General features: G+C 39.6%; 1 long non-coding RNA gene across 1 annotated transcript; it reads left to right on the plus strand.

Moving 5' to 3' along the window:
* The first annotated feature begins 50 nt into the window (after positions 1-50).
* LOC106043311 (uncharacterized) lies at positions 51-5,240 on the plus strand. The gene is made up of 4 exons (XR_001211621.3): positions 51-884; positions 1,530-1,759; positions 4,008-4,063; positions 4,990-5,240. It is a non-coding gene; the product is annotated as an uncharacterized lncRNA (long non-coding RNA).
* The last annotated feature ends 13,183 nt before the right edge of the window (positions 5,241-18,423 follow it).

Genomic DNA, 18,423 nt, shown 5'->3' on the forward strand with positions numbered 1-18,423 from the left:
CCCGCCGCGGCCACCCACAGCACAGAGCCGCCTAGAGCGCCGCCCCCACCGCCATGGCGGGCGGGAGGGCGCCCTGAGGGGACGCTGTGAGGGGGGGTCCCTCGTGGGGATCGCCCGCTCCAACCGTCCCCCTGCCACCAGTGTCACACACTAAACCGTGTCCCTAAGCACCACGTCCAGCCTTGCCTTGAACACCCCCTGGTCTCAGCCCCGCCACAGACTGTCATAACCCAGCCAGCTCGCTTTGCACAGCCCTAGATTCTCGGGGGTAGTTTGTGGTTGTTTTTACGGATAAAAAAGGGATGCACTCCTCAACAGCATCCAGGCCCATGCTATAGGTTGCATTACTATTCAGCAGTGTATGAACTGCATTCACACTAAACAATCAACAAACCCTAACTGAAATAAAGCAGCAAGACGCAGTGAGTGGAAGCATCGGCGAGAAGTTTTCAAGCCTCGCATTCTTCCTGACTTTTGCCGCAGACCTAAGGCGCTTCAAAAAAACAGACAGGATGATCACTGTTTCTTTAGGTTTCTGAAATCCTGTGACAAAAGCTGTAATGTTAATTTGGTAATACAAAAGCCATTCTGCAATTTTAACAACAGTGATCGTTAAGGTTACACAATCTCAGCTAAAGTTTGTTTGGCTGTGTCACAATGCTTTGGCAATCTAACATTTTTCTCTAGAGAGGTGTTTTTTTTCAGTTATTACTTCCCTGAAATATTCTACTTGCTGAAAATATGAATATCTGTGAATGCAGAACTATATGACTACTGTCAACATTTGCAGTGATGCTCCATGGAATTTGCGAAGAGCCTGAAGTAATAGCCCTGAGTGCTACTACTTCTTCTTAATTCCAATGAAATAATATGTTTAAAACCTCGTAAGTAAGATTTAAGCCCTACTCATGGAACATGCAAGTGTTAGACATGGTTATTTCTGTGATTTCACTTCAGTTCTGTTCACGCAAGCAGTCATTGGTTACACGTATTTAAGAATGTAAATATACAAATAATGCACTTCCATTCATCAGTCTCTCTTTCTCTTACTTCCTTTCTTGATAGAAATAGCTCAGTTTCTTTAGAGTTGACTTGATTACGTGGATAAATCAGCTGTATTTCTGTGCATGAAGAAATGACTGCAATAAAGCCAATGGAAGAGGGTCAGTCACACATCAGTTGGCTGATGTTGTCGTGTAAAAGAATGAAGGATAGCTAGATCATGATGAGAAGCAAAGAGTTCAGATGAGGTTTTCCATTTTGGTATTTCAGAGAATTTTCTGGACACTGAAAATATCCCCCTGATTCTGAAGGGATGGTTCTTGCCACTGTTTAGTCTCTCACTTCAGTAATAAGCCCCCATGTTCATTTTTAATGGGAGTTATATTTGGTCCTTTTTATTGAATTAGTTTGTTGCCATTCTCTTTAAGAAGAGGTATGCTACCCAATGTTGCTATTATAAGCCAGAATTTTATTTTCAGACCCCATCATGTAACACAGGTGATATTCTTTTGTTATACTCTTTTCAGAGCAAAAGTCTTTTCCTGCTAGCATCAGAGGAAAGAAACAAGTTCTCTTAGCTGTGAGAAGAAAAGCAATCCATCTGACCTCACAAATACTCATTGTCCTGGAGTGAGATAAAAATATCAGTCTCCATGCTAGAGAAAGACTCCAGGTGACATTATAGAAGTCGGAGTGTCAAAGCCATCTTGCTTACTCTGGATTTCAAACAACAACTTTGAGACCATCTATATTAGAGGTCAGTTCACAGTAAGTGTCATTGTTCTTAGCTATTTAAGATTTGAGGTTGTACTATTTTCTGTCAATACACCTCAAACACAAAGAATTTCTATATTACATTTACTACACTTCCAGTCCTACTTTTGATCCAACAGAAGTAGCTGCTTGTCAGCTAGAGCTGACTGTGACAATGAAACATGAAAAGAGAGTGCAAGTGTTTTTCACCCATGTTTTTTATAATGACCCACTTAGTATCCTACTTTTCCAAAGAGCATCACAAATAGCTTGCTAAAATCTATCTGATCAAAAACCATATAGAAGGCTGACCAGGCCAAGTATGTACACACGAAGGAAAAAAATATTGCTTATGCTTGTTTTCTATATGAAAGTGATAAAAACAGCAGCTTGATAAAAGGAACATCATACACTATGCCTATTCTGATTTGGTAGCAACAACTACGATGGCAGCCCAGCTCACAACTGAAGGTGTTCCCACTGGTTGCATCCTTCTGGTGGTTCAGCAAATATGTAATTTACTGCCATAAAGCCTCTGCAGGCCCTTTGTTTCTTGCACCCACAGGTCTTTCTTCTCTGAGTGTCTACTCTACATGTTGTCCATGTTGTAGTTCAGGCATGACTTCCAGCTGAAAGTTCGAGCCTTGCGTCCCAGGTAGCCCAGGCTGAAAAGGAGAATGTTTGCATTCAGAGCCCCTGTAGCACCATTTTGAACTGCACCCACAGCAGTTGTGGTAGGAAGTTGTGTAACTGTGTGCAGGAGTCAGCTCTGGGGAGGTCAAGAGAAGTTTAAGTGCTTCAAGGAGCAAGCATACTGCAAAGAGGGGTGATAAGATATGTCCTTATTGTTATGTATCAGTATCAGTGACAGCTGGGGCCATGGCATGCTGTGCAGCGAGCCACAACTCCCGTCTTGTCATACTTAGCTGTTCCAGCATGCGTCACTCACGTGATTAACCTGAAAATTCCCTTCTAGATACAGGAATGGCTGGGAAGAGACAAGGTTTCATGTTTTCTGGTGGGTGGAAGGGTGCTGCCATTAAGAGTACAGTGACTATGTCTGCCTGGGTCTGTGTGCTAGCTCTGAGAGCACGTGTTGAGACATTTTCAGCAGCATGAGACAGGGTGTGTAATCTAGACAACACCACAACCTTATTTCATCTTCTTCACCTTTGAAGGTGGGTACCTGCATGAACATACAAACTGGAGCCCTCTGGGGCCTCTGGAAAAGTCTGGACCTAGCAAGAGGCTAGTTTTGATTAAAACCAGTAAGAAGCAACTAGCTGACAAGGTCAGGGTGGACATTAGTTGAAGCTGCCCATGAAACAGCAGATTTAGCAATCTGAAGAGTATGAAGAGTAGGATTAAAATAAAATCCATGACATTCAGAAAGACAGACTTGAATGAACTTGGAGAACTGGAATTTAGGAGTCCTTAGAAAAGCTTGTATAACAGGTAAAAAGAAAAGGAAGAGTGAATTCACAGGAGCAGCTAGTTATTTAAAGGAATGGTATTAAGGGCAAACACAGGTTTTTATTGTGAAGGAAAGTCAGCAAGTTAACGAACCAGTTTGGCTAAATTACTCAAGAAATAAATGTACAGGGATGGAAAAAAAGTAGGTTAGGATATTAAGGCTGAGAATTAAAGTATAACTGAAGTATGTAGAAACAGAATTTAAAAAACACAAGCATAAAATGACATGAAACTAGCAAGCAAAATAATAATAATAAAAAAATCACTCTAGAAATATAGTAACTATATGAGGTAGAAATGGTTCTCTAACTATCAAGTGAAAAAGCTAAAGGTGTCAGAAGGGCAGTACCTTCTAGACCTCACTAAAAAGATCAGGAAACTGTTGCAATAACAACAGAAGATAAGATTTTAGCCTCAGCTAAGAAAAGGATAGAGTACTTAAGTCAGGTATTTTCAAATTGACCTCAAGTCCCTCTTTTACTTCATCCTAGGGTATTTAAAGGTGTTGTTCACAGAATATCAGTGTCATTAATCAATATCTTTGAGAAAGTGTGATTGTTGGGTAGCATAGAGGAAGGCTGTAAAGTGACAAGCATAGTGGAGGGGAGAGAAGTCAGAAAAGAGGAGGTATGAAATGATAGATTAATAAAATTAATTTAAATTCTTAGAAAAACAGTGAAAGAAATAAGTATTATTGTGCATCCCTGAAAAATAGCGTAGAGATTGGTAACTGTCAGCAAGAAATTATGTCTCAAACGTCTGACTGATTTTATAACCAGATGACCTGTTCTGTGGAAAGAGACGAGCTACAGATGCAATACGTCTTGATTTTCAGGTAAATTTTCATTTGATTCCCTTAAGCAAATTAATCAAGTGTGTTTTACATTGATCTGCAGCTAGGTGCATACAGAGCTATCTGGAAAACCAGAGTAACAGGATGGTTCTTTATCAAATTGGCAATGTGTATATTAAGTGGGATTGCACAGATCCCACATCTGGTGCTAGTCATCAGTGACCTGAAGGATGCTTATAAAAAGGAAAATGCTTATTGAATTCGTAAATGTATCAGGCAGGGAAGGAGTAAGTATGCAGGAAGACGGGGACAGAATATAAAATGCTCTTCAATTAGAAATACAAAAAAAAATGGGAAGCTATTCAACTGAAACAGCTGCAGACCTAAGCAGGAATAATCAGCTGGTAGGGAAAACTGGTTAGGTAGCAGTTTTGTACAATACTAACTCTGGCTTTGAGTGGTCACAGACTGGGTGTGAGTCAACAATGGCGTGTTATTACAAAAAAAAAAGATAAGCATTCTGCTGGGATCTATTATAAGGATTAGAGTTTGCAAGACTTGGCAAGTAATTCTGCTTTGCTAAGCAGTTGTAAAGCTAGTTTGGGGTGTTGTGTGTCAAGAAGGATGTGGACCACCTGAAGAGCGTCTAGATGAGAACAACCAGAATGTCAGGGGGCCTACTGGAAATACGGAATGGTTCTGGACTGGTTAGTTACGGAAGAAAAAGCTGAGTAGGAGGAATGATAACAGTCCCCAAATATGTGAGAATTTATGATTACGTGGGAATAACCTGTTTTCGCTGTCCACCATGAGAAGAAATTCTAAACAGGGTATTTTAGGTTAAACATTAGGGCAAATATTCTTCAAAGGTATAGGTACTGGAAAAAAAGATTCCTGGCGTATGGTCATGGTCTGTCATTGGGGTCTTTAAGAACAGGCTACTTACATATTGTATCCTCTATAAACAGAGATGTCATAGGGGTAGGGGAGCTGCCTGGAGGCAGGGAGGCTGAGGACACAGCTTTCTGAGGACCTGTCAGCCCTACGTTTCCGTTGTTGGTAATGTCTTCAAGGCCAGCTGAGGTGGGCAGGAGTCCTGTCCACCAGCACCCTCACCAATCCCATCACGTGTCCTGGCATCCATGCCACCCCAGCTGATAATAGTTGGAGGGTTTCAGCCCCCTAAAATCCACATCATAATCCTGTTCCTAGTGAAGTTGTTAACTACGAAACACAGCGCAACCTCTCTGGTGTAATCCTGATCTCATCGTAACCCTGTTGGTTGTAAATAAAAGCTTGTGCAATGCTTTTGGAGTTTTCTTTTTACACAAAGCGACATTTCTTTTTTAACCTTAAAACTCATGTTGTAATACATGATTGGTCAACAATCTTCAAACTTCTACCATAGGTAAAGAGAGGAAGTGTCTCATGGGTGTTGTACGTCACATCTGGTAAGCTCTAGGCCTGAGAATGTCCAGCCATTACACTTCAGAAATAATTCCATACTGCAGGATTTTTGGTAAAAAAAAAAAATATGATTTTGAATACTTCTCTGTACTTGAAAGAAAATAATAAATTCCTAATGTTTTCAACCAGATTCGTAAAAATAACTGATAGTTTTCCAGCCATGTTAAGTCCCAGTTGTTTATGTATTCTATGTGAGTTAAATTACCTTAACTAGTAAAATCTTTTGCTTTATGTGTGTCAAGAAAATATTGAAAGCAATACTTAAAGTCAGTAAACATGTTTCGTTACAAGTTTTTAATAGTTGTTTCTTCTTTTGAGGGAAATTGTTCCTTCTTCTTTTGTCCTTTTTTTTTTTTTTAATAATAAGTCATTGGCAAAAAGAAGTATTTCTATTTGTACTGATTCCAGCTGGTAGAAAATAGTAGTAAGTAGCAGTGTAATGGAAAATACTTATCTCCTTGGAGATTGGCTTTTTTAATATAAAGATCACTTTTGTAAGACAGCGTCAAGATTAGTAAATGCTTGAACTCAGTTTAAAAATATATTTTTTCCCATTGAGTAGTCTCTGTTGCTGGCCAAATTCATCCTTGCAAGTATAATTTAAGTTAGGAAACTCAGTGACAGACAACCCAGTTATGTCTGTGGTGCGCTTTTTTATTTACAAGGAATGTACATCAAGTCCTATTTCCCCGAAAAGAGGAAATACCAAACAACACGAAGAAGATTGTCTGCTTACAGTTTGTTATTTTGACTTTCTCTCAGTGTCATACAGATCTTGCTTCTCCCTGTGGCTTTTCTTTTTCTGCCTTTTTTTTTTTTCTTCTGTTTGCTTGCTGGGTGCTCATGACACGCAGATACATACTGCCCTTCCAAACAATACTCAACCTTTGCATTCACATTCAAACCACAGTGCTAACCTTTATGCCATATATCTTAGTTACTACCCCAGCCTTGTCAAACTTGTCTGGATTTCGGCCAGTATTTTTAACTGTGAAAGTTATTGGTAAATAAAGACAAATTTAGCATGATTAGGAAGATATTTTCTGTCCATTATCTTCATCAGTGCCTGAAGATCAAAGTCAATGGCTATTCCCAGAGACAGCAAATCTACAGAATGAAGTGATATAAAATATTAAATACATATTTATGTAATCTTAGTGTTCAAAGTGCTGCAGTATATGGCAGCATGAATGCTGCATTTGTGTCTTTCTCCTCTGGCCGAAAACATGCTATTGCTTCTGAGGGAAAAGTTCTCTGTTTCTCCCACTGGTATTTCCCCCAGGACTTCAGGAGCTGGTCAAAAGTAAAAGACTGGGCCATAATCTGCTTTGAGTTATTTTATGCTTCATCCAATTTAACTCTGTGTATTGCAGTGGAACTTTTTATCAGTTTTACTGTTGCAAACAAGAAAAGTGCATTTGCCTCAGATGTCTGTCAACTTCAGAAAATGTTCCGATCGAGAATCTTTTAATTTATTTCATTTTTCTTGATGTTGAAGTTATTTCACTAATCTTTCTTTATCTTTGCTGCTGAATATACATTTGATTACTAAATGTAAGTGCTTCTCTTCACATGACCTACTTCTTTTGAGTCTTAATGCTATTTCTTGGATACACCTGCCTCTTCCCTCGTCTATGTCAGGTACTTGGTTTCATCTTGCCTTTTTTTTTTTTTTTGTAATTTGGATGATATGAATGGATTGCTATTGATTTTTTTTTTTCAGGGTTTTAAATGTATTTGGTTTGTCTGACACCTTTGTTTCAGCAAAACTTTGGTCTCAGCAGATCTGAACCAGCATTGTCTGTGATTCCAAATATAGTATATTCTGTGTACCATAGAATATATATATATATATTCTGTGTAACATAGAATAGCTTGCTGTTCTTGCTTTTCTTTACAATCAGTTACAAAATTAACACCATTACACCAAGTGATGGCCAATTGCTATGTAATTTATGGGAATACTAATATTTATAGATAGAACAATAGATATTCAATTTCCTTTCTGTATTTGTATTGTAGCTGCAAGTTAATTCCTGGAGCATCACGTATGATTCATCATTTTGTTTTAGTCATGGGCAATTAATTGCCAGGTCAATCCTTAAGCAAAAGCTAAAAAAGGTAGTTTTTATTGACCTTAATCTAGGTTACAGACTTCATTATTAAAACATCCATTTAGTCCTGGGCTAGTAAAAGTAGTTAACAAAAATAAACTAAAGCCTTTTAATTTGAGATGGTGTATTCTTACTCCTGTATGCAGTTTTGCTTATACCATTTTGAAAAACGTAGAGAAAAAAAAAAATGGAGGAAGGATGACAGAGCCTTCACAGGTAAATAACAGCTACTGTATGTGGAAAGTTAAATAGATTAGAACTCTTGTCCCGGAAAAGTGAAAACAGAAAGCAACATAAGAGAAATCCTTAAAGTAACGGATGACATGGAAAGGTAAATAAGAAACAAGCATTCACATATTGTCACAATACAGGAATCAGAGGAATCCTGTGAATCACATAACAGATGGAAAACAATCAGAAGGAAATACTTTCCATGTGACAGAAATAGTGCAATGTGATACTGTTGGGGACTGAGGAGCCAGTATTATAAAAGAGAGAGTAGGTGGGGCAATGGAAGTTATCTGTTGGTGTCCATCGAAGATAGTGGCCGGATGCAATCCCCAGCTCAAATGCCCCAGCTTCAGGCACTGCTGGAAGCAGGGAAAAAAAAAAAAAAAAGTACAACAGGAAGGTTGAGAGTGTTTTGCTAGATTGTTGTACGGGTTGTATTCTTTATGTGATGTGCAGTCTGGTTTATGCTGCCACATCTGCATTGCTACTTGTAACAGTGCTAACTGCATTAAAGATAGAATATACCACTCTACGCTACAGGCACCTCTTGATTTTGTTGTGTAGGATGTTTTGGACATGGTGAGCAATTTTGAGAAGGGGAAACTTCTGAAGTTTACTATTGTCAAAACAATTCCTCTGCTTACTAATATGTGGCTAAGTAATCATGCTGACATCATTGTTTAATATTGGAAATTTTCCTTGCAGGTGCATCCAAAGTTTTATTATGGCTTGTACTGTTGGAGAGATAATATGTCCCCATATTATTTCTGGAATTCAGCTGGAGCTGGAATTCATTGAGTTGAGAGCAGTAATGACAGTGATGTGTCCTGGAAACACATGCCTTAAGTATTTGGACATTCCATTTATCAACAGTAGTATCAAATGTTACTTGTATGAAGAAGTTACTGGAGGCTGTGTGAAAGAAAACTAACGCATATGTGTGTTAACAATCAAAATGAGAAGCATGTATACGATCATGTTCTTGATGGGTAGCTTCTTGTGTAAAGAACTGTTGGCTTTTGAGGCGGATGCAGAACATTGCTCTCCCAAGAAAAGGGATAAGGTGCTAACCTAACCAGAGAAGCACAAAGCCAAATGAGCCGTCTAAACATAGCTGTCTAGTACCATTTTAGTTGCTATGTGGTATATCTCCTGGCTTCCAGTTGTTGCTTCAGAAATCTGCAGATCCATCATCAGTCTTGCATTGTACCTGGCAGCCCTCTGCAGATGTCTTTGACGCCAAGGGTGTGTCAAGTGGCAGTCCGTGATGCAGATGATCTCTGTGAGTGCCAGCTGAAGTGTCACCTGGGAGGGGGCTTTCCCCGACTATCCTTCAGGTAACACTGTCAGGAGCGGAAGTGTGGAAGAAGCTATCCCTCATCTAGATGTGTCAGAGCACTTATATGCAGCCCCATAAATATAAATGCCTATATCCTAGTTGCATGGGCTGAACTCAGGGGAAGCAATGCAAATAAATCATTAAAAAAATCAGGTGCGTATGAGTTATTCAAGAGCATGTACGTGAGAGCGGATCACATGTTGCATATTTTCAGAATGTTGTCTTGGTAGACTGATCTGATTAATTTTTAGCTGATTTTGATATCTAGTATGGAAGAAACTTGAAGAAAGGTAAGCTAATGTATTATTTCTTCTTATCTTTTAAGGAACTATAATTTCTTTACCATTTTCCTCCTTGTTGATGTTTCCTTCTTACAGATATGTTAAGATGCTGTTGGAATTGTCCTATATCAGATGTGCACATTTAAAATAGCAGATATACATACATTTTATTTATAACAATAAAACAATGAACTAGCTTTATTATCCACTGCATCCCTCAGAGTTGAATAATCACACATAGTGAATAAATCAACAATTAATGTTACTACCCCATGACAAACAAGTATTAAAAAATAACAAAACAGCAACTACAGACCTAGATAACAAATGTCCAGAAATATATTAATATCTAGAATAATCTGAAAGATCTCCATCAGTACAAAAATCCCTAAGAGAATATTATACAAATAATAGTATATCTTACCATAAGAACTCTGCATTTTATTTAACCAATGTTATTTTATTTTATTTTTTTTGCAAACTCATCACATTGGGTTTCTTAATAAATATCATACAACATTACTTTGATGATACAACAAAACCCCAGGAGTATGCCGAGGCCTCTTGAAGGACCACTTAACTAAATGGGGCACAGATGTCTGTCAAAGGCAAAATGCCTTACACCTTTGAATCTTAAAGTCCTCTTAAAAAATGTCAGGCGAAAAGGGATGTGCATTTGATTATGTTGCTAATGAATAAGGAAAAAACAAAAACAATGTATGGGATAACTCAATATTGCTTCTTATTTAACAGTTGTTTAAGCAAGAGACGTGGAAGATTTAAGTATACTCACAACTTATCTTTTCTCTGGCTAGGTGATGCTGATACCCAATCAACACTATATCAGTGTTGCCAAGTGGATTGTTACCTTCAGAGTGAGGTATTTTAATTACATCATCTTAATATCACCGTTACTTATCCTAATTCTGCCATTTACCATTTTTTTCTGCTTTTCAGAAATGTCTCAGAGCCCAGAATGTTTTGAACTGGAGCATTTCAAATCTAGGTTAGCATAAATTTCAAACTACTCTGAATTGATAAAGCTCTGAAACCGGATAAATTCTTGGTGGTTTCTCAGTACACAACCCTATTAAGCAGGAACAGGTCCAGAGCAGCCTGTCCTACCAGTTGTTGCACAGATCCACACTTCCAGCCACACACAGAGATCCATGTTTCCAGCAGGTCTTATCTATCTGGCCCGAGGACAGATGGATGAGGACAGCCATCTCTCTGAACGGTTGTTACACACCACTAAAGGCAGCCTTTCGGCCCTTACCACCAGCCGTTTGTAAATGCCTGAGGGAGTGTCCTGTCTGTGCGTGTTTCTTGTGCTCTTACACTGGTGCAGTGACTACCTGTGGACACGTGAAATAATCTCGCTGTGGTCTAGAGGAAGGATTTCAGTTCAGACGAGCTGGCTCAGCTGGGACACAGACCAGCTCCTGGTACTCTCACTGGGGTTAGGAAGTTGCCAGCTTTGGAGCGACAACACAAATGCGTGCTGACAGTCACCCACTATTTCCCAGCATTTCCAGCTTGTCCGGAAGAGCAGGCAAGCTCTGTCACAGTTAAGTAGGAAAGAATCATAGTTATTGTCGCAGGTGTGGATTTAATAAAGGAAGTAATAGAGGATTTAATCATTTCATGCCTCAACATTAGCATTCGTTTCCTGGTTCTCTGCTGTTAGCATGGGGAAGCGGTGCCGGTAGTATAGCAGCGTGGCTTGACTCAGAGTCCTCAGTCCCATGGGGCTGGGAAGAAGTTGTGGCTCCCTCTGACAGCCAAGAGGTGTACGTCGCTCTGGCAGTGCTGCTGGTCCACCCCACTGTGCGTCCCAGCCCAGGGAGCCTGCCTGCCTTACCCGAGCCATGAGGCAGCGGGCTCTTGCCACACAGCCCAGTACGGCCAAGGTGTGTGCCTCCGATGTGCGGCCCCGCGCTGCAGAAAGAAGCCTCCATCCACCTTAGTACTGCAGTAACGTATAGGGGGTTATGGTCCCATAGGTTCTTGGGCCTTACGTGCAGTCCTAGTGGGGTTGCTGCAACTCACATGCAGCTTTAAACACACCCACTCGTTCCCAGGCTGACCGAGAAAGATGGTCTGTACCCAGACACCTGTCACTCTCACTGATCTGAACCGAACACAGACTCTTGGTTATATAATATAATGCCAAAACACAGTTTTATTTTTCCTAAAAATGAAAAAAAACCCTGAATGGAACTTTTATTCCAAGCTCTGTTCTCAGTACATGCCTCCGGATCCCCCAGGAAAAAGATTTTTAAGGGCAATATTAATTGTTAATCTTTTCTTGACTTTCACTTGACTTGACATTTGATTTTAAGAATGGAGGATCCTTTTTTAATTTAATGTTTTGCCTTAGCTTATTTCACTGTAGTACTAGCAAGAAGGAGCAGTCCTTTCTGCAGCTTAAATGGGGCAAGTACTATATTAGTCTGCAGTTCGATCTTGACAAACACTAGACATCTGCTTCAGAAGGAACTAAATGAGGAGAACAAAAATAGGATTCTTGTTTTCTATCACATTGAATTTCTAATTGCTTATTGGAGATGATTTTTACTAAAATAAAGACTTTTTAAAATTAGGTTTGATACATCTGAGTGTGCTTCAAATCAGATTATAGAATTATACACTACAGAAATAAAAGACAAATTCAATGACCTTGATGATAAAAATCAAACTTTTTTCTGTACAGACTTACAGTACTACATTTTAAGTAGACCACTTGATGCTAATAAAGATAATAGGCTAGTCTCTAATAAGGCAGAATTTATGGAAAAAAAATCTTTAAATTTACAAATATTACATCTCTGTATTTCTGAATGCATGACTGTAGCAGTCAGGTCAGGTTAAACATTTTTTTCATTTTCACTGAGTGCCTAGTGCTCCCCTAAACCGACAGAATATACCATATACCTTTATTACCCCATGCTCTGTATGTTTGATGACAGCACTGGGACCCATGGGACTACTCAGAAGGTGGAAAACTGTACCAGACTTTGTATTCCAGAAGAAACGAGCTAGATACCAAAAGTAGATCAGCACGTGCAGTCTTTTAACAATAGCATATGCACACCTCCTTGTTCTGTCAGTGCTTTGCTTGCCAGCTCTGCAGAAGAGATCACAAGCAAAAGATTTTCTCTTTTGACTCATCCACTTTAACAGCTAGAATTACGTTAGTGATTGCTTTGCAGTCTTTCACTGATTATGTCAAATGCCACTTTTTTCACGAGTTCAGTGTTTTGTTCTTGGTGTTGATGGCTTCTAAGGGGAGTTCCATAATTTTGCAAAGTCCAGTGACTAAGAAGTCCAACTTTTTATTTGAAAAGTGATGAGTGATTTATTCGAGGCTTGTGATTTTTATTTCTGTTTCGGAGTATCAGATGAGTAAATGCCAATATGCATCCCCTTCTGAAAATGAAGGGGAAGCTGTGTTTCTGAGTATGTAGATGTAGCATGTAAACCAGGCACAACAGTAATAATGACAAGCTTGGAAGTTGGAATTAATGGAAACGGGCTATCTGCAGTTTAATGGATTTAACGAGTTTTGTCATTTTCCAAGCAACGGTGAGAACAGTCAAACGAACAGATGTACAACTAATACTAATGGACAGTAAGTAAGCAGAGAAATTATATACAGACTTGCAAATGTATCATACAATGAAACTGTGTATACTGTATGAAAGGAAAACAGCTCAGAGTCTTTAGATTTAAGCCACTGGACAGCTGTCAAATCTGCAATAGTTTTCCTAGCAGTGTGCCAGTGCTACAGCCCTTGTCTAACTCGATAAGCCAATGCATCTCCCTGGAGAAATCAATTTATGATGGCTTGAAGGATCAGCTATAAAAACTTACACAAGTCCTCTTTTCGTAATCAAGAATTCCATAAAAGATCACTTCCCAACTTATGCTTCATGTTACTTACAAGTTAGAGTAAAACAGACCTTATACAGTGAAGATGTAGCATATGCATTTTATCTAGGTACTTTCTTGAAGTTGTCCGTAAGAACACATGAAATATTTCATGAAGCGCAATAAAAAACTACCATGTGCACATCTGGTGTAGTTTGGAGCACATCTGGTGTAGTTCGGAACAGCTGATGATATTACAGCTGTCTGATTTTGGTTTGCTTAAAGCCTCATACTGTGGTGGTTCAGCAGCTGACCAGCAGCTGAATTCAGGCACAAGGGGTGAAGGACAACTGGAACCATGAACTTCTTCAGCCCTCCCAGGATCATTCCCATTCATAATTCAGAGCCTGCAGAGTAGGGCTGTAAGGGAATTTATCACCTCATTATCTTTGGCAAGCGTTACTTTGAAAGTAGTGGCTGGAAAGACTTTTACTGAACACGGACTTCCTGAACTTGCCTCTTCCAAACCTTGGTTAAGCTCTTCCCACTATAATCATAATGTAGCGCCTAGTGAAGAGTTAGCATAATTTCCCTTGAGTTCCTAAATCCAGGCAGAGATATTACTAAGACAGCTCTTTGAAAAGTTCAATCTAGTGAAAGGCTGCATCAGGTGATGAAATCAAAGACTTCTCTGGGGCACGGTCACAGCATGGCTACCAACAAGTCCAGTTTTCTTAAAACACATTAAGTTCTGCCATCTGATAACTCATAGCAATTAATCAACTGACTGTTCAGAATTGTTCCCAGCCATGGACTAACAAATAAATCATGCACATTCTGTCCAGGAGGACTGAACTTTGAATCTTGATGACTTTTAATTCACTTTCCTTGAATTCATGTATAAAATATGATTAATATATAATGCAGATTTTTTTTTTTTACCTGCTCTCTCTGGGTAATAATTTGAGAGTGATTTCTCTCACCTCTTTTAAGCTTAGGCAGGCTGATTTTCCTCTTTTTATGCTATTTCCATTTGGCTTGACAGGACAAACAGTTTGACAGGACAAACTTTCTGCTCTTTCATGACCTAGTTTGGGATTAGAAACCTGGAATAAAACTAGGTATTTCTAATCAGCTAGACCCAGTGGGAAATGGAAGAGATGTATCTTTCCTGTACCTTGCAGATTATAATCGATCAGCTTCATCGCTCTGTGTTTATGAAACAAACATTCCACACTTTGACTCCAACAATGCTTGGACCGCCTCAGCATATTTATGTGGAGATTCCTGGCAGGATGTAAAAAATGTGCCAGATATGATGTGAAAAATAATTTCCCCTCCATTTGCAGGAAGGTATAAACATAACATTTTAGTAATATTATATTACTGGAAAAATCCCATATAATCCTGTATAATCTGACCAGAAAAACAACTGAAGATGCGTAAAATGTCACCAAATTTTACTGTAACAAATACATCAATTGAAACTCAATTACAAAAAAAAAAAGTAATTACCATGTTAACCCTAAACTTTAAAAGTCCCATAATCCATTTTACACTCTAATCAATATGTCATTAGCTTGTGAATAGGAAGAATATTTTACTGTTAATTGCTCCCTACTTGTTCCAGTATGTCTCTAACCCTAAGTTAAATCTTTAGAGGATGATTATTCCTATGTGTGACTTCAGATAAGAGCCAATATTCGTCTCAATTATGTGGCTATATGAAGTATGGTTGTCATAGCATATGTATATGTATTTGAATTACAAAGTTTGCTTTACAGAAAGGTGCTTACCTTGTGCCAGCTTTTGGTCTTACCCAGCCTTTCTTTGAGCCTATTAAAATCACTAAAATGGAAGAAAACAAAACCAGCGAAAGAGGGGTAGTTTTCTGTGGAGCTGCTAAATTGAATGGGCTCAGAGAAAGATCTGATGGGTGCCAGATTTGGTGGAAGGATGGGGCAGAGCCTTACAGCTGGCAACGAAGGCACAGATAGAAGGAAACAGGAGTTGGAGTGTGAGTGAAATCTTACCCTTTCAGTAGTAGTGAGATGCTGGATGGGTATAGATAGCCATTGAACTACACCCCACAGTTTCAACCAGGTATAAAAGAGAATTTTACTTCACAGTGAATGGCTTCTTAATTTAGTTAAATACTGTGTTAATTATTAGTCCAAGGTGAAGAGAGACAACCACAGAATAAAAATAAGATCATCCTCTCTTGAAATTTTGATGGATTTTCTTTTGTCTCCCTCCCTCATTCTTTTTTCCTCTTTTTTTTTTTTTTTTTTCCTACTTTACTACAGCTTATCCATTACACTCTGGCTATAGTCTGCTTTGTGCCTGACAGAGGCAGACCATGAAAATGCTATAATCAGCTAATAATCACAATACTGGACTACAGCAACTGATGGACGCAAGCTTGGGATTTGTATTTAACTATAATTATAGTGCAGTTGGCAATTTAGGGTGGGCAAACCTGATCCATCTTTAAATTAAGTAATCCTAATGAAAACAGTCTAGTTACTACAACACAATTTAGTTGGCACAAGGTAATTTGCCTTTGCCATCATGGTCAGTCTGTTTCCACTGCATCAGCAGTGTACGTGTATGCAGATTACTATGCACATACAGGCACACCCACCATCTATTTATGAATCCTATTTTACTTTCGCGACCGTCGGATTATGTGCTAACCTTTATGCATGGTTAGCAGAATGTGAACCTTTTAGAAAGAAACTGATAGTGTGCTAGCAAGAATTCATTGCATAGCAAGAATGTGACACCTAGTGGATAGATGGTATTTGAGAAATATGACAGACCGTCAAGGAATATTGATATTAAATGACCCTATCAAGTAGAACAATGACTTTGCTATCAGAAAATACATTGATTTTGAATGACTATGCACAGGGCCAATGTAACTGGGTAATGGAAAGTCCTCACTGAAAGCTCAAAAGGTGTCAGAGAGCAGATGTCAAGCCAAGAAGGCCAGAGATCTCTGAAGACAGGAATCAAAGCCCACAAAGATATTGCTGGATACTGACAGGATGCATTGATTTTCAGCAGAGATTTCCAACACGGAAAACTCAAGAATAAAGTGTTTTTTAAAAAATCCCATTTGTTAAATCTATGTCCCTGTAATTGCTACATTATTTTTGCAGGAAGTGAGTTTTCACAGTCAGAGATACTGCGTGGTGAATAAACTATGTGGTTAGGCCATTGAGAGCTGGACTAGACTGAAACATGCTTTAAAAGGTCTGACTAATACATCCTGCCCAAACTAGCTGATACAAATTGTGTCTGTTACTGCTCGATGTGGTGTGTAGTACCTGGATTTCAAGTATTCACATTATCTCCATTTTCTGAGTTGCCTTGCTTCAAGGGCTATAAATAATAGGAAGCCTCAGCACCAGAGACATTTTATTCTGGCTACAGAGTATGAACTATACTTTTCACTGTAAAATTTACAAATTTTAAATGTGAATGTATTTCCAAATATTCTGAAAAGTGTGTGTTCAATAATAGCCAGACGCTAAAAGAACCATAAAGCTTATCCTCTGGCAGCTGTTATATTCTGTGTTGGGTCTATACGCTGGCTCTAAAGAAACTCTAAAACCAGTGGCTTTCTCCTGCAGTCCCATTCTTGTGGACAAGCCCACATGAAGTCGCCTCGGGGGCAGCTGGTTTGTCCTGGTCTAATTTTACCTGATAAGCCATTATCAATGTACCCATAGTAGTTTAGTGGCAGCTGCTGGTAGGCAATGGAGTGTGCCTTCTTGGCATATGCCACAAAGGCAAACAACCTGAGGGCAGTGCTTTCTGGGTTCTGGGAGACCATTTTTGTAGTCATTCCAGATCTGTACATGCTGTACAAATCTGAAGGTATATCTGATTTGCAAGAAACATCGAAAGGCCTTAGTATTATCCAAAATAAGAATAAAAAATATTCAGAGAGCTGTATTTAAATGGCCTTGGCAAGCCCTGCAGGACAGTGAGCCGACCTATTCTTCAACTGTCCCTGTTGTGTGCCTCTGCTATGAATGGCCATGTTGGAAAGGAATTATATTTTCACTACAAAAATCTTGAAATCAAAATGGAATGATGTGGGAGTCAGCCTCTTCTTGCAGATAACTAGTGACAGGACTAGAGGAAATGGCCTCAAGTTGCACCAGGGGAGGTTCAGGTTGGCAATGAGGAGTGTTGTGGTTTAACCCGGCCGGCAGCTAAACACCACACAGCCGTTCGCTCACCCTCCCCCCTCCCTCTCTGGGATGGGGGAGAGAAACGGGAAAGTGAAGCCGGTGAGTTGAGATAAAGACAGTTTATTAAGACAGGAAAATAATAATAACAATAATAATAATAATAGTGATAATGGTAATAGTATTAACAATAATAATGTGTAAGAAAACAAGTGATGCACAATGCAATTGCTCACCACCTGCTGACCGATGCCCAGCCTATCCCCGAGCAGCCGGCCCCCCACCCCGGCCAGCCACCCCTATATATTGTTTAGCATGACGCCAGATGGTATGGAATACCCCTTTGGCCAGTTTGGGTCAGCTGTCCTGGGTCTGTCCCCTCCCAGCTCCTGCTGCACCCCCAGCCTGCTCGCTGGCAGGACAGAGCGAGAAGCCGAAAAGTCCTTGGCCTGGTGTAAGCACTGCTCTGCAACAATTAAAACATCAGCATGTTATCAGCGCTCTTCTCATCCTAATCCAAAACATAGCACCCTACCAGCTACTAGGAGGAAAATTAACTCTGTCCTAACTGGAACCAGGACAAGGAGACATTTCTTCTAGGAAGGAGCAGCCAGGCATTGGGATGAGTTGCCCAGGGAGGGGGTGGAGTCACCGTCCCTGGCGGTGTTGGTGGAAAGGTTGGACGTGGTGCTTGGGGACATGGTTTAGTGGGTGACATTGGTGGTAGGGGGATGGTTGGACCAGCTGATCTCGGAGGTCTGTTCCAACCTGAGTGATTCTGTAAGTGCATTATTCTACACTCTTGGCTGTAGAATACGACATTTGCAAATAAAACCAGCACAACGCTTACTATGATCTGACTGAAGCATGGGCCTTTCAGACAGACAGCACCACCCGC

The sequence above is a fragment of the Anser cygnoides genome, chromosome 2 (genome assembly GCF_040182565.1).
Source record: "Anser cygnoides isolate HZ-2024a breed goose chromosome 2, Taihu_goose_T2T_genome, whole genome shotgun sequence".
NCBI classification, from domain to species: domain Eukaryota; kingdom Metazoa; phylum Chordata; class Aves; order Anseriformes; family Anatidae; genus Anser; species Anser cygnoides.